We start from the raw sequence: 18,151 nt of genomic DNA, 5'->3' as shown, positions 1-18,151 counted from the left end.
AAGGTCCAAAGAACACTTGTGGGATTCAGTTCTCTCCTCTACCAGAATATGGGCCTGAGTATTGAACTTAGTTACCAAGCTTGGAAGCATGTATTCTTACTATGTATAATCAGACTGTTAGAAACAAAGAGATTAATCAGTTAGTGAAAAATAAAACCCCCAAAACAAAATAAAAAAACAAAATACCAATAAAACAAAAAATTCATTGAACCAAAGGATGGTATATTAGAATAATAACCAAAAGATAACCAAATTAACTAATGGTCAAATATATAATAATCATTTCCAACTTCTGAAGAAAAATTAAGTTTAAGTCTTAGATCCCAAACCCAAATAATTTATAATCGTATCATTAAAAAGGGGTTTGATGTGACTCAAAATACATATAATTTCTTCAGGTTCTTTCCACTGCTAATTGTCAATATAACAGTGAAATAAATTCAGAAAACAAAAGCAAGTAAGATCAATGACAAATTGGATTCAGAAAGTTATGTGAGATAGGTTTTTCCCTCTCATAGTATTAGATTTGCCCAGAGTCCATTTGCTTTTCTTTGGACTATGAGAATATACTAGTTTGGAACAGATATTATGAAATTAAAGGTAAAGAGTAGCTTTCCAGACCATTTCATGTATTTAAATTTTTCTTATAAGAACATAATATTATATATCTTATATAAAATTGTGCAAATAAAATGTTCAAAATTATATAAGTAAAACTGAACAAGTCTATCTCCAGTAAGACAAACATTTCTTATAACAAATTAAGGAGTGCATGAGTTCTGTTAATCATAAAAATATCCACAGATTTTTTTCAGTGACCATGACTGATAAATATATATTAGGAAGACTTAAGAACATAAATCATATCATAAAGGAACAAAAGTTCAACATGACTGAAACTGACACAACAAAGTGTGTTCAATCATGTAAAATAGGAATTTGACAATAAATATTAAAAGAAACATCCTAAGTGCTAAAATGTTTCTTGCTCTTCATGCTAAAAATTCATTTTTAATATAGTGAACAAGTTATTTTGAAAATTGAAGTAAGGCTTAATTTAGGGGATGATCTAAGCATACTCTGTTGGTTATTATAAAATTTAGTTTCTACTTTGAGTATTTGCTTTTCACTGGAACTATTGAGAATTTATTCTTGATTATACATACTCCATGAATGAGTTATTAGGACAGAGAGCACTGAATTGAATATCTACCTCTTATTACCATGACAGCTGTATTAAGACAGTTGAATGTGTTTTGTAATTTGGGAAAGATTGATATTTGAAGTATATTTCATGTAAAGAAATAAACATATGCACAAATATGGACACAGCCTTGAATTATTTCTAGAATAATAAAGAGACAAGAAATATTAAATTTAATAGAATACAAACTGGTAGTTGTGCAAGTTAGAAATATATAGAGAATGAATAGAAATAACTATGTAGGAACCATTATGTTTGTGGCTTTAGACCAACTGAAGATCATGGTGTACCATCGTGGAATTCTTTCTTTTCTCTTCTCTTTTTATTTCTCATATTGTAGAACACATAGTAAAGAAATGCAATATATTTATTGGGGGTACAGATGAGTAAAATATCTGCTTATGGGATCGGAAAATATTTATATAAACTAATATTTTGCTGGTTCAATTTATGTCAACTTGACACAAACTACAGTTATCTGAAAGAAGAGAACTTCCATTAAAAAAATAAATACCTCCACAGAATAAGGCTGCAGTGCATTCTCTCAGTGGGGGGAGGGCCAGCACATACGAACAGAAAATCACACCAGATACATTCTCTACCCCTTAGTCCACTTCACTAGCTCAGCTCATTGAGCCTAACAAACCAGGTGTTCCTCTCTTCTTGCTACTGCTAGTTTATAATACTTTAGTTTCTATGTATATGAGTGTGTATAAATGAATACCTACCAGGTGTTCAATAAATATATTTTTAAAAGTGAATATTAAACATATAACTCTTTCTTTTTAAATCTTTATTAAAAGTTTAATTTAGAATATTAAAGCAACACAATGTTTGGTTTGTCTCTCCAAACATTACAGATGTTTTCAAAAACTTCCTTTAGTGTGTATACATTAAGAAAGCATATTATACCCAACATGATTTTCTACAGGGACATTTCATAGCAGGGTTTCATGCTAACATCAGCTCTACACAGTCAATGACAACTGGCTGAGGCAGCTGATAAATGCTTCTGAAACACACTGGAGTCATTGTCTTACTCAGGGGGAACTGAGGTCTTCTGTAAAACCACGCTCCTGAAAGGCTGAGGAAAGTGAAATGAATGTTAGCTCTCTGTGCGGAAAGCACATGGTTCCAAGAACAGAGGCTTCACTCCTTGCCTGTTGTCAGCAGCCTGAGAGCCTTCTGTAGGTTCTGCACAGCGGTGCCCACACCTTCATACAGTAGTGCACTCCCAGCGCACTTACAGTACGTCTGAGCTCGAGCAAAGTCCTCTGGGGTCAGGCGGATATCCCCTTGGGAAGCTGTGTACAGGTCAGGATCAGTGGCTGGAATGGCTGGGACAGACTGTGGACTAGGCTGGAAGGCATTACTTGTTGTACCTGTGCTGTGTGGCACTTTTGCAGGAGTATTGGCTGGTGCACCTGGAGAAATCTGCATCCCACTGTAGCTGCCTGTTGCCAAGTTGCTTGGGTCGTATGTTGAAGATGATGACGGCTGTGGTGGCTGAGTAGGCAGAGAGGTTGCACCAACATCTTCATTTTCTTTAACATCGTTATTTTCCTCGATTCCAACAGGCCCTGCTTGAGGAGTCTCCCAACTCTTTAAGCAGTTATGAATATATGTTGCCTTCCACCTGGCGTACTTTCTATGTTTCACATTTTCATCTGTGATTTCACCAAATACTGTGATGACATCTATTAAAAGGTGAGCAGTGTAGAAGGACTTGATCATGTTTTTGTGAAATCGTCCAGCTCAGTCTTCGTTGTCTATGTACCAGAACATTTTCAAAGCATAATTTTCCAAATGGGCACAACCAACTATTTCTTGAGTAACAGTTTCATTATTCCCTAACTGTTTCTTAAGAGTTTCTAACTGATCCATTAGCTTCGATAAAAATTTAAGACACCCAGGAGTTTTACTATCAATCTTCATTCCAATTTGCATACCATATAAAAGACAGTAGTAGGCCACCATGATATCCCGCTTGTTATGCTCCTGCACCTTTCTCAAATGCTACTGTATGCTCTTAAACTGCGCGGGCAGCCCCAGTAGCAGGGCCAGCGCGGCCATCCCCACTCCAGGAAGCGCCACTTCCTCCATATAAGTCTTTCTGATGTCAATTCTAATCTTTAAATGCTATTCATAGCTTAGGACAGAATCCCTATTCATGTAGATTTCAACATGTTTCTAAATTTCTACTTACTATCATGTGTTTCTGTAAGGGAAGACAAAATTGTATGTCTTGATGCCATCTCATCTTTAAGAATGGATTATTTTAATTATGTTGGGTTATCATTTTATCTGCAACATCCATGCAAAATCACTGCCATGGACGTTTTATGCATTAATTAGTATTTTGATATTAACTGCAACACCTTTTAATAGAAAAGTAATTGACAAAAACATTTTTCTGAATTGTATTTCTCATGGGCTACAAATCTGGCAATTTTAACTTTTTCATTTTATATTGATCTAATATTGTTAAATTTCAATACACTTATAGAAAGCAATGTTTCTCACTTTTTCTGTTTGTTTTATGTACACAGGGTTCTGTCTGCATGTATGCCTGCAGGCCAGAAGAGGGCACCTGATGTTATTGTACATGGTTATGAGCCATCATATGGTTGCTGGGAATTAAACTCAAGACCTCTGGAAGAGCAGCCAGTGCTCTTAACCTCTGAACAATCTCTCCAGTCACAATTTCTCACTTTGAATAGAATTTATTTTCCAAAAGAAAGAGAATGCATTCAGAATATACTTTTTCTAGTACTATTTTTCCTTTGAAATTCGTGCTGTACTGTAAATAATAAACTAAGTCCTCCCCATTGAACATCTTAAATTATTTTCTCTACTAAGCATTAGATGTCTTGATATGTCTATGTTTTATGAATATAAGTAAAACCATAGTGCCCAGGATCTAAACAGTGTAAGCTCTGTGATAGCCTGTATATCACAGATAATGGTAGCATAATTTATTCTCCTCCATGTGAGAAGTTATTTTGGCATAATGACTAGCCAATGATAAAACACTGGAACAAGGAAGTTGACATTTTCACTAGGGTTCCATGATCCCATAATTTTATGGGTTTTTATTTATTTATTTATTTATTTATTTATTTATTTATTTATTTATTCATTTATTTATTTGGTCAGGGCTTTTGCTTGAGTCCATAAAGGCTCAACTTCTTCTTAAATAGTGGTTTCTCCTAACTTATTACTAATATTAGATCATAAAATAGTGACAAAATAAATTTCACCTTTCTACAACATCCAGTAGAACTTTCCAGGTATTATTGGAATTAATAATCTTGTCTTGTTTCTTGAGGAAATTGGTAAGCAGAAATATGTTCTAACTATATTTTATATTTGCTATGTCAAGGAGAAAACATTAATTCAAATTAAAACATAATTTCTTGAACAGTGAAGAACATAAAACATTACATTTTGGTAAAGTATTGTGGCACAAATGATCACCAATGAGAAAGATTTTTAATTTGGCAATAAATACATTGATATAATTTATTACATATTGACAATGCATGGATTTTTTTACCCTAAATAATACTGTATATACTATTGAGAATGTACTCCTGATGTAACAAGTTCTATATTGTCAATTCAGAGATTCTGTAATGTAGTAAAGAAATTCAGAATGTTTTGTTGTCTCTTCCTCTTCTCTTTAAAACTTCTCATTCAAATAGTGTTTACTCAACAATGAGAATAGTTATCCAGAATAGTCCAAGATACATCAATATCTTATAGGACCAATAAAAGAAGGAATAAAAATAATGCAAATATTATTTAATAACTTCTTACATAAAGTAGTGGTAGGTGATGGTGACATAAACAAGTAAATGCTCTGACCCACAGGTCCAATGATATGGATTTAGTCTCTGAAAGCCATGGAGGAAGGTGAAGACTGATACTTGAGAGCTCTTCTCTGATCTCTACATATGCACAGTCATAACTGACATCTCAGAGGTTTACTGATGAACAAGCTCGGGTTCAGGAGGGCTGGTTCAACTCAGTTGTTCTTGTTCAAACTCCTTTCTAAGCTGGCATATTCAATCTAGGTTCTCTCAAATTCTCAATGAATTGTTTTTCTTGGCCAGAACAATTCCGAGTTAGTCCATTCTAACGCTGGCAGTTCACCCTACTTTTCTGGCTCTATCTCATTTCTGGTTTCAACCGCCTCCACTGACCTCCACTGAACTGCATAAACTTATGCTAAAACTCAACTCCCCTATAAGAAACTCACTGTGCTGACTCTCAACAGACTATCTCTCCTTGTGCTTCTCTTAGATTCTAGTTCCTGTGTTATTCTCATGGACATATCCTATCTCCGACATATTCTGTCAAACCTTTTGCTCATTTGTTACTTTGCCTAACCCCGTAATCAGACATTTTCAAAAAGACGGCTGCTTCCTTTTACAAACTAACCTTACCTACATTTTTGGGGGATTAAAGTTGGATGCTAAGGGCATGTCTACATTCCAGCCAGAGTGATTAAAGATATGTGGTATGTCTGAATTCCAGCTGGATGATACAGACCTAGAAGTTTCCCAGACATAAGTGCACTATCCCATCTCCCTCCCCTTTTTCTATAAGGGTGTTCTCCTCCCCATCCTCCACCCCTTCCTGTCCCCCAAACATTTCCCTACATTGGAGGTTCCAGCTTTGGCAGGACCAAGGGCTTCTTCTTCCATTGTTGCCCAACAAGGCTATCCTCTGCTACATATGCAGCTGGAGCCATGGGTCAGTCCAGGTATAGTCTGTGAGTAGTGGTTTAGTCCCTCGGGTTGTAAACCCCTTCAGCTCCTTCAATCCTTTCTCTTACTTCTTCATTGGGGACCTAGTTCTCAGTTCAATGGTTTGCTGCTAGCATTCACCTCTGTATTTGTCATGCTCTGGCCGAGCCTCTCAAGGGACAGCTATATCAGGCTCTTGTCAGCAGGCACTTCTTGGCATCAGCAATATTGTGTGGGTTTGGTGGCTGTATATCTATGGGATGGATCCTCATGTGGGGCAATCTCTGAATGCCCACACCTTCAGTTTCTGCTCCAAACTTTGTGTCCATATTTCCTCTTGTGAATATTTTTGTTCCCCCTTCTAAGAAGGACTGAAGCATCACACTTTGATTGTCCTTCTTGAGCTTCATGAGGTCTGTGAATTGTATCTTGGGGATTCTGAGCTTTTGGGCAAAATCCACTTATTAGTGATTACATACCATGTGTTTTGTGTGTGTGTGTGTGTGTGTGTGTGTGTGTGTGTGTGTGTGTGTGTGTGTTTGGATTACCTCACTCAGAATGATACTTTCTAGTTCCATCCATTTGCCTATGAATTTCATGAAGTCATTGTGTTTAATAGCTGAGTAGTATTCCATTGTGTAGATGTATCACATTTTCTGTATCCATTCCTCTGTGAAGGACATCTGGGTTCTTGCCAGTTTCTGGGTATTATGAATAAGGTGGCTATGAACAAAGTGGAGCATGTGACTTTTTTATATGTTGGAGAATCTTTTGAGTATATGCTCAGGAAACGTATAGCTATATTGCTGAGCACACCATACAATTTCTAAACAAAAGTCTGACAATTTAAGCTGCATTTGATCTAAAAGTTTATTATCTGTCCTCTAGCATCCATGGTCTCAGAAAAGAATAATGGAAATTGGAATGGAAAAAAATGCTACTATGAAGTTCTACTCAGCTATAACACTTGTGAGCCCTGCTAATTAGCAACATGGCAAGATAGAGATAAAAGTATGATCAATTGAAACCAATAACAGTCTAATTGGATCTAAGACCCACTCAGCATGAGGGAATACATGATTGGTACTAGAAACTTAGCCAGTTTTCTGGAGCTAGAAATGCAATGGACATTAGGAAAAAATCCACTAACACTGCTTTACTAGACCAGCCTAATTTCTTGCTCTTACTACACTCTAAATCATATATGTATATATACATGTATATATATACATATACATATATGTATATACACATATATGATTATATATTATATTATAATATAATATGAAATTATATATATATATGTATATATATATATATATATCAGACACATTTAAACACCATTCCTCATCCAAGAAGCCTCTTTTATTTTTATTTCTTTTATGAAGACCATAAAAACACAAAATGCAGAGATCAGCAGATAATGGGAATGGCCATCCCCAACAAATAAATCTACACCACAACTCCTGCATCTAAGGTTCATGCAAAGTCTTGGACAAGAAGATGTAAAGACTGCAAGAACCACAATGTCAGGAAGTCTGCTGTTGGCAACATCAATAGACTCATTAACACTGAAGGGAAAAATGCATGAAGCAACCAATCCTTCAACAAAGAACTAAAGACAACCGCACTGCTGAGGGAAGGAGCACCTCTCAGGAATAAAGTCCCTTACTGGCTGTCCGTTACAGAGTGATCAAAGGAACTCAGCAGGTTGTATTTACATATAACTGTATTTCAGCTATACGATTACATGAAGGTAGTAATAAACCAGGAAAAGAACATTTAGTTCTGAAGAATGGCAGAGATATGGCAAAGCTTCCAGGGAGGGTGGTTCTGAGGGGCTGGAGGAAGGAAAGGGTGAGAGAAGGTGATGTAATTTTTATTTCAATTAGATACTTAAAAAAATAAGGAAAACGCTGTAAGAAATGAGAGAATGAGAATTATCTCAAAAGTGGGACAATAGACACTACGTCTGGACTGAGTCTCTGTAGACAAAAAGATTTGATATTAATATGGTAAAAGACGTAGGACCCAGTGGGAGAAAAAAATGAATACTAGGAACTTATTACAGAGGAAAACAGTAAAGTGCTGTTAGAAAAACAGATGTGTCCCTTCAGAGAAATCTTTCAAGGATGAATTTTTAAAACTATCAATTAAGTTAAGCCATTAATCCTCTTAATCAAAGAGAAAAGAAAATTCCTTGATTATCCAAAAACTATCCTAATCAGAAGTGCAGCTAAAACTTGTCTGATTAATATTCTGTTTAGATGATTATTAACAAGTGCCACAGTAGGCAATTCAAAGTGGTACAGGCATAAGAGGTTGTTAAAAATTAAAATCATTGTATTACAAGATTCTCAGAAATAAGGCAAAACAGAAGGTTTAAATCTGGGAAGAAGACATTTACTGCAGCTTAATTGTCCACAGGTCTCTCACAGCTCCCACAGTCCTCTCAGTTACGTACACTACGATGGGAAAGTATTTTTCCAGACATATCAGCCAGGACTACATAGCCTTGAGTATGCGATAGTGGGTCCGTGTGTACTCAGTGACCTTACAAACCTCTTAAGCCATTAAATAACATGCCAGTATTCATGACTCTAAATAGGTTTTTCCATGGACTGGAATAATTATTGCCATGCAGTTTCTCTTATCTGCTGATGTCCTACCATGTCTGTAAATACATGGCTAACACAGGATGGTTTATGTTCATGCATGGGTCCCAGGGTAGGAAGTTGTGGGCATGGCAGAGTTGATTTCATACCTAACCTAGATTTCTAAGTTAAGGAAAAAGTGTTTTTCAGGTCCAAGAATCCCCCACAATAACTCAACACTGGACTCTTTAAACCTCATATGATTCATATCTCGTTCTGCCCTCAGACAGTAAATAAGAATCAGAGATTAAAAACATACCTGCAGCCTAGCAGGTGGCCTGACAAGCTCAAATACCTCTCAGGCCAAGAACCGGGGCCCTAGAATTGGATGACCTCAATATCTACCCCATCAAAGAAATGCTGGAGTATATAATGAGCCCGATCCTACAAATCTTACAGATCCAAAACAATAGGATTTCCATGACACGGGGATAGAAAAGAAGATCTGAGAGTGAGGTCCCATATTGATAGTGTAGCAGGAGCCAGAGGCCCCATACCAGACCATGGAGTCATTGCAATTAAAAATGCAGGCAAAGAAATGTGGACAGAAGGTTATATTATAGGATACACTCTGGCACACTGTAACTTCCACAATAGGTTTTTTTCTCCGTTTGGGGGATGTTGAAAGGGTAGAAGATATGAGTCAGATTAATTTTAGGTAAGTGTCAAATAATATTCTTGGAGCTTTATTCAACAACCCTGGTACTATTTCTCCCCTTTTCTCCTTTTTATTCTACTCATTTCCATCCCAACTGAACAGCTGAAGCCCCATTCTTTTATTTCATTTTCCATTTCCTATCATCTGTATCCTGTTATTTCCCTTCCAAATCTCCTCCGTCATGTCCCTTTATACTTTCCAAGTTTCTGTGGTTACCCCATGTTCTATAGTCATGTCTGAGGATTTAGAGCTAGAAACCATAGAGAAGAGAAAATAGGAGACATTTTCTCTCCGAGTCTGGATTATCTCAAGCAATATAATCTTTTTGAGGTTCATCCATTTACCTGAGGATTTCATAACTTCTGCTTTCTTTCCAGTTGAATAGTACTCCACTGTGTGTATACATGCTACATTTTAATTATCCATGCATATGTTGGAGGCATTTGTTTACATTCCATGGCCATTGTGAGTAGAGTCACAATGAGCACCATCGAGCAAGTGTCTGTGAAGTAGAAGGTCTATTACTTTGGGCGCGTGCCTGAGAGTGGTGGTGTAGCTGACCGTTATGGTAGATTTGTATATGTACATAAATACATGATGGTTCATACTGAATTCCAGAGTGACTGGACCAGTTTGCAACCCACCAGCAGTAAATGAGAGGTTCTATATAACCTAGGAAGCATTTATTGTCCTTTGCTTTGCTGATCATAGCCTTCTGACTAGGGTGTGATGAAATCTCACTTTCTCTATTTGCATTTTCCTGTTTATAAATAGTTAAACACTTTTGGAAATATTTCTGAAACATTTTTCTTACATTGAAAACTCTGTTTAGATCCTAGGCCATTTTTAATTGCTTTACTTATTTCCTTGATTCATTGTTTTTTTGAGTTCTTATAAGTCCTGGGTGGTAATCCTTTGTCAGATGTATAGGTGGCAAAGGTTTTCTCCTGTTCTCTGGGTTTCTTCTTTCCTTGATTATTTTTTTTTCATCTAGCTGTACAGAATATGGTTGTCATTATTACATCTCAGATGTCAGCTGTTGGACATAATTCCTTGATTTATGAAGTCCTGTTCAGAAAGTCATTTTATTTTTTTACACCTAATACCTTATAGCTTGTAGGTTACTGCACATGTAGGTTCTAGTGGTTTTAATGTTTCAGGTTTTAACATGATTTCTTTGATAAACTTGATCTGTTTTGGGACAGAGTGATAAAAATGTATATACTTTTATTATTCTTCACGTACTTAAAATTTTGATGAAAGCACAGAAATCGTCGTTCAAGGCTTCCAGTTGGTAATATGATGTTCTCTTACATGTCTGACCACATGCTTTCCTTCCTTTTATCCTTTCTTTTCTTCCTTACTTCCTCATCTTCCACTCAACTGTCTCTGTTCATTAGTCCTTTCTCTTTTGTTTTTTAAATCAAGGGTTAAATTGGAATGGAATCTTCATTTTGCTAACTTATAATCACTATTATTTTTGTATATGTGTTTTGCTTTTATGTATGACTATGCACCACATTTGTGCCTGGTACCTGTGGAGGCCAATGAAGCATCACTAGATCTTCTGAAAGCAGAGTTATAGGTGGTTGTTCTACTACCTTGCTGCTTGGAATCAAACTCAGGTCTTCCAGAAGAATAGCCTAAACCTTTTCTGCAGCCTCCAGAATGACTAATTCTTAAAAATCACTACTTAGTATAAGCTTTTAATACCTTTTTCCCCCTACGTATTGCTTTCTTCTTGTTGTTATTGCCTTTTCTTAGATTTCTCATATGATATATTCATATGCTAATTACAGTTTTCTCTCCCTCTACCATTGCCAATTCTTTTCAAAACATACGGAGAGGACCTGGTGTAGACCTGAGCTTGATGCTTCAGTCCCTGTGATTTTAGATGAGTTGGCTCAGGGGAAGTGGCAGGCCTTCTTTCCGGGTTGTCCATCTGTCTGGCTCTTACACACGTTCTTCTAGTTACCCATCTGAAAGCAAAACATTAGGCTTGGTTCATTAGTAATGGCTTACAATAATATAGCATTTTATGGAAACCTAATTTATATTTAGAATATAGAAGGACTAGTAATACGAAAAATTCCATAAATAAATCTGTTTAGTTTGTTTTTAAAGTTTGGAGTTTTAACCAAAATTTTGAGTTTATGACACTAATAATATATTTTTGTAAGTGGTACAGATGTAGAAACAAGACTGCATTGTATAATGCATGGTCTTAGGGTAAACGTGCACACACACACACACACACACACACACACACACACACACCACTGCAATCATCTTTTACGTACTCTTTCTGAGAGTATTTCTCAATTTGATCAGGAACACAAAGGGCAAACAAAGATAAGTTTGCAGGTGAGGGAAAGGTGGCTTGGAGTTGTTATTTCAGCCAATTCTGTCAGGAGCTAATCTCTAGATGCTTGAAACTAATAAAAGGATAAAAGCAGTTTTCTAAATCAAAACCAGTAGAATGTGTTCGGTCCAAAAATTGAATCTTCAAGTTTCATAAGATTGTCCAGTAAGCTAAGTAAACATCTCAGTGCTCACCCATATGAACAGGTGACGTCAGCGTTTTCCATTTGTCAGTAATATAATTTTAATTAAACTCAAAATTTTGCAATGCTGACTGTGTATTACTATATTTCAGTTTCTGGATTAAAATTTTATATGAAAAGTGTGAACATTTGTGTTACCAATGTGTTTATAGGTGTTGTGCATTTTGACATGCATCAAATATTATAAATTATTTAGGAAATAATAACATGTCTGTCTATTTATCTGTCTGTCTACCTAGTGACTGTCTATCTATATATCTATGTTTTTCAGCATTAACAACAATATTTAGTTCATAGAAAAAAATTAGTGTCCAAGAACATACCTATGAAAAGAAATATGTGCTACAAAGGTTATATGGAATTTTTCAACCATGAAGAAAACCCAAATTTCCATATACAAGAAAATAGAGACCCTGGCAATCATCACATTAAGTGACTAAATCTATGGGGTTTTTTAATCATTTGTGGTTTGTAGTATTTATATAGTCACTTATAACAATATATGTATAAATGCAAAAACAAACAGTAGATGCGTATTTCTTATGTTAACAGTTACTATGCAAGGTATTTTGGATATTTGTGAAAGAAAGTAAAATCCCAACACATAACTTTGAAAATACCTGTTTCTTACAGTAAGCACCAGTATTTTAATAACTATTCATTCTTAAATAATTCATCATTTCATAATGAATAATTTTATGCATGTATAAAATTCTGACCATATTCATCCCTCACTACCACTATGCTATTCTTCCAAGTACCCTCCCCTTCACATCCCCATCCCAGCTTCATGGCTTACTTTTTATGTTCTTGTGATTCACCTAATTAAATTAGTCCTGGCTGTAAGTATGCATGTGGATATAGGGCTGGTCATTGTAGCACCTTCCTAGAAGTTACACCTCTGAAGAAAACTGAGTCCCTCCTCCCCAGCAGATCTCAGTTACCAACAGCTCCTCAGCAGGTAATAGAGCCATTGGAGCTCCTCCCGTATCCATTATTGAACTATTAACTGCCTTGATATCATACAAATCTTGTATAAGCAACCACAGATATGGTGAATTCTTGGGTTTTATAGAGCTCATGTCCAATTAATGTAAGTCGGCAAATCTTTGACATGTAAGAATGTATTTTAAATTATTGATAGACATAACAGCTTCACAAACGTTAAAATATTTATTTTGTATAATTTTGCTCTGTTGGATGTTTAGTGTCCTATAATTAGAAGTTTGGCCTAAGAAAACTATGCAAATGAGATTCTAATTCAGGATTCCATTCATTTGCTGCCTGCATGGAGATCTTTGAAGTTGATGTTTATTTTAACAAACTTACTTCTTAGATAATGAAGTAACTAGAATAAACAGCTATTTGCATAATATCACTTTTCATGTTCTGTCTATATATAATTATTAAAAATAAATATTTTCAGATCAGTGAAATGGATCAGCATGGAAAGGCATTTGCTACCAATCTGACCACCTGAGTTTGAGCCTCAGGGTGGAAGACAAGAACTGACTGCCCCAAGTTGGTCCCTGATCCTCTCAGGTGCATAATGACACATACACACATATAATAAATTATAAAAGTTAATAATGTTAATATGTAATTCCTGGTTCTTATAATGCTTACATGTAATCCAACCTCCTAAAGTAAAATAAAACTTACGTAACAGATTTTAAATACAATAATATATTTACCTATTTTTGACAGCAATAAATTAAAGAACTCATAAATTCATGAATTCTAAAAGGAAAATGTAATTAACTATATTACTACATATAGTCATAATTATATAATTACAGTTATAATCCCCACTAAGTGATTTTTGTGTGAAGATAGGAGAAATTTTTCTCAATTATAAAAGATATCTTTGTACATTTCACCTGGCAAATAGTTTAAAATCTCCTAACTCTTAGATGTTTTTCTTCATAGGCACTTAAATATTACCAGTAGTCAAGAATGATTTAATTAATCCTGTATAGTTTATAAAATGTATAATTAAATCTCTATACCTAAAGCTTAGTAAAAACATCTCAGAAGAGTGGATAGAAAGACTGCATGAGCCTGAGGACCAGGCCATCAACTCTGAGATTACATCTTCTATACATATTAAGGAAGCTGCCTGCATGAAATCTGAACAGTGTAACTACTATACAAAAGAGGCTAACCTCCAAGTTTCCACCTTAAGATGAAGACCTAAAGGAAAGTAACAGTGGTTAAGAGGACAACAGTCCTCTACAGTGAATAAGAGGGCTTTCAGAATTGAGAGGAAAGAATGGAACCGATATTCATGCAGTACTCATGTATGGAATTCTCAAAGAAACCTTTAAATTAAACAGAAAACTGTAACAGAGAATATGTCTTGTCTGGTACCAATGGGAGGAGAAGCCCTTGGTTCGCTGAAGACTCAATGCCCCAGTGTAGGGAAATGCCCGGAACTGTGGGGGTGGGATTGTGTGGGTGGGTGGGGGAATAACCCTCATAGAAGCAGGGTGAGGGAGGATGGAATAGGGTGTTTCCGGAGGGGAATCCGGGAAAGGGGATTACATTTGAAAGAAAATATCCAAGAAAAAGGGAAAGGAAAACTGTAAGGTGATTATCCTATTTTAACTCTTTATAAGTCAACAGTTTATATCCTCTTATAAATGAGTACATATCCTGCTTTTCTTTCTGGATCTGGGTTGCAGAATAATCACACTATAATCGGCAGACCCGAAGAAGTTAAATAAAGAGGTGGGGTTCAGGGCAGATGCACTGATCTCCCTGGGAAGGGAAAATTGATTAAGTTTTGTGGGTGAACTGAGTGCGGACAGGGATGAGAACAAAGAGATCAGGTAGGGGAGGGAGGGACAGAGGGAGACAGAAGATTGGGATTCATGGGCATTTAGGGGGCTATGTGCAAATCTAGTGCAGTGGAAACGTCCTGAATCCTACAAGGATGAGCAAAGGGAGGTATCCTAGTAACGGATAATATGGAGTCCGAACTGCACATCTGTTTCAAGGCTAGGCTGGTCGAACTGGGACACTAACCCAGCAACAAATCTTAAGATGTGTCCCCTTTCCCAACCTGTCCTGCCTCTAAAATATGCTGGAGCTACAGAGGATCAGAGCTTGTGGGAGTGGCTTACTCGAGGCTCATTCCACAACAGGGAGCATGCCCAAAGCTGATGGTCCAGAGACCTAGGGTGAAACCAAGCATGAAACAAACAAACAAAAACCAAAAATATAAAAAGGAGGCAAAACTAAAAACTAAAGATCATCATTAGAGAGGCTTCCTCCAGTAGTTAGTGAGACCTGGGAGCAGATAGAGACCCAAAGCCAAACATTAGGTGAAGCATGAGGTGAAGAAAGTGGGAGTCAGCGGAGCTGGAAGAGGAGTTGAAGAAACCAAGAGAGCACAGCCTCGAGACTAAACTAAGCAGGGCTCACAGGGGCTCACAGAAACTGAAGCAGCAACTCGGGAGCCTGTACAGGACTGTGAGAGCCTTCTGCACACATACGGTGCTTAATTCGTTTGGGGGTTTTTATTGGACTCCTAACAGTGAGAGTGGGGGTGTCTGACTCTTGTCTGCTGGTGCAACCCTTTTCACCCTACTGCATTCCCTCATCCAGTCTTGATATGAGTGGCAGGCTTCCCCCTACCCTACCAGGTGACACAGAGATAGGCCAGATTAGACCGTACCATACTACAAATATGTAATGGCAGGTTTATTAGGAGGCAGCTCTCAGGCAGGTCCACTGATCACGGAGGAGAAGGTCAGTGGAGTGGATTCTGGGTGATGATGTATAAACAAGGAGCTGAGATTGAATCCAGACATGGTTCAAAAAACTGAGCCACTGGGTAGGCATTCTCGAGGAGGTTTCCAGAAATGAGGAAATAAGGAGTAATGACAATGCTGGCTTGAAGTTTTCTCCAAGCAGGCAAAGAAGTATTTTCTGTGGAGGAGTGTTTGATGGAAGGAGGGCAGATGGCATTTCTTAGCTTGTGCAGGGGAAGAGCAGGGGTTCCAGACTAACAATAAAGATTTATGCCTGACCAGTGCTATGCCATGTTTTCTTGCTCTCCCTGAGAGCCCTACTTTTTTTCTGAAGAGAAACCTAGGAACAGTGGATCTGGAGGAGGAGGGGAAGTGCAGGGGTGTAGGAAGAGGGGACAGAGGGAAAGGAGGGGAGACTTGCAGTTGGAAGGTATTGTATGTAAGGGGAAAGGAGAAGACAGAAAGGAAAGCTATAGGGAAACATACAGTTATTTTATTAAAATAAAAAGTGAATTTGTCATCTTCATATATAACATCTGAAAATGTAAATTAAAGATATAAATGAAAAATAGAAACGAGTCAGTAAATCGGTAAGTAAGGCAAAGACGCCAAGAGAACTACTGGTGTGAATGTATTTAGATGATCAAAAGAAAAAGAATTTCTTTTTTATGTGTGAAAACAAAAGAAAAGACAAGCAAACTAAGCAAAACAAAACCTATATAATAAAATATTTTTTTCCTAAAGTAGAATGACTGGGTCATTCCTAACTTAGGAAAAGAAAATGCAGAGTAACTTCCAGATTTTAGCCAGTAGGGTAGATGAATTCGTTAAAAGAAATTGCTCTCTGTGTGATATAATACCTAAAAGATAGTTGATCATAGGAGCTGTCCTGAGTTCTAGCCCCTACAAAGCCCCATTCGGTAGCTGAGCCTGATTTTAACCTTCTGGAAATTGCTTTGCCCTCATACTGGTCCTCTATATGGTAGGATTACAAGTGGGAGACATGTGCTGGTTTAAAGATTGTTGTTGTTGTTATTGTTGTTGCTCCAGTTTGTTTTGTTTTTTAACTGATCAGTGATACACAGTAGAACAAATACACAAAAACAGTATCTAATTTCCTGTGTTATAGTCGCTCCTTTCAAAACTACCCTCCCAGGAACAAATCTGTAAGAAGTTTTACTTTCAAGCCGGAAACCTCACTTTTTGAATTTTCAGCGATCTACTGAACTGCATCTTTTCTTATTTAACTCTTTCCATTCCACCGGTGACTCTGATTTTCAGTCAGATTCCATATGTGACCATTCTTCTGAATCTCGAGTCTACTTTATAACTGCAGAGTAGGAAGCTCCATGTCACTGACTTTTCCTCAGACCTTTCCATCGTTCTGTGTACTAGAAATCTTCACACCCACTAACCTTTCCAAGTGCCTCGCTTTCTGCTCTTGAAGGTATTTGGTTGCTGTGTGTATGCTTTCCTATGGAAAGCAAGGTGTGCGCTCAACCTTGCCTACACGTTCTTCAGCATCTAAGTGCATTCAAGTGACTTTTCATCCGCTTCCACCTCGAGCTCATTTACATGGGCTTCCTAGAATAGAAAGCCGTCAAAAGGTAGAAGGCTTTTTCTTTCCCTGTTGGTAAGTAGCCATGGAAACAAAGATTACATGCTTTATCAATATGGTTTATGTTTGCAAAGCACTTATTAGGTTCCAGTTGACTGAGGAACACCGATCCAAATTTGTTTATTTTATATTTTGGTTTAATACTTTAAGCATGCTAATCATTCTCAGAGCTCTAAATTGTAATCTTTTAAATGGATGTTTAATTTGGGGGGTTATATTCTCATTAGTTATATACCTGAGTCTTGAGATAGAACTGGGTCCAGTTTTCTGAGAAACCACCAAATTGATTTCCAAAATGGCGGTATAAGCAATGGTCGAATGATCCCCTTGTTCCACAGCCAGCAGGAGCTATCACTTGAGATTTTGATCTTAGCCAGCCTTATGTGTAGAAGATGGAACCTCAGAGTTGCTTTGATTTGCATTTCCCTAATAACTAAAGGCTTCGGACACCTCTTTAAGTGCTTCCCTGCCATTTGAGACTGCTCTGTCTAGCTCTGTCCCTCATTTTCCACTTGGGTTGTTGGTGTCTACCTTCTTGAGTTTTTGTAAATTTTGGACATTCGTCCAATGTAGGGTTGGTTAAGATCCTTTTCCAATCTTCAGGCTGTTCTTTTGTCCTAATGACAGCGTCCTTCACCTTATAGAAGTTTTTTGGTTTCATGAGGTCCCATTTATCAACTGCTGATCTTAGACCCTGAGTCATTGTTGTTCTGTTCAGGAAATTATCTTCTGTACCAATGGGTTTAATGTTATTCCTCATGATTTACTCTATTACACTTAGTATATTTAGTTTTATGTTGAGGTCTTTGATCCATTGGACTTGAGTTTTGTGCAGGGTGATAGGTGTGGATCGATGTGCATTCTTCTATGTGCAGACATCCAGCTAGACAAGCACCATTGGTTGACGATATTTTATGTTTTCTATTGTAAAGTCTTGCCTCCTTTGT

General features: G+C 37.0%; 1 pseudogene; it reads right to left on the bottom strand.

Annotated features, from left to right (window-relative positions):
- Positions 1-2,353: 2,353 nt before the first annotated feature.
- Positions 2,354-3,277, bottom strand: Vta1-ps1 (vesicle trafficking 1, pseudogene 1; annotated as a pseudogene).
- Positions 3,278-18,151: the final 14,874 nt, after the last annotated feature.

The sequence above is a fragment of the Rattus norvegicus genome, chromosome 11 (genome assembly GCF_021556685.1).
Source record: "Rattus norvegicus strain SHRSP/BbbUtx chromosome 11, alternate assembly SHRSP_T2T, whole genome shotgun sequence".
NCBI classification, from domain to species: domain Eukaryota; kingdom Metazoa; phylum Chordata; class Mammalia; order Rodentia; family Muridae; genus Rattus; species Rattus norvegicus.
Note: the sequence above shows the minus strand (reverse complement) of the source record. Positions and strands in the feature narration are given on the sequence as shown.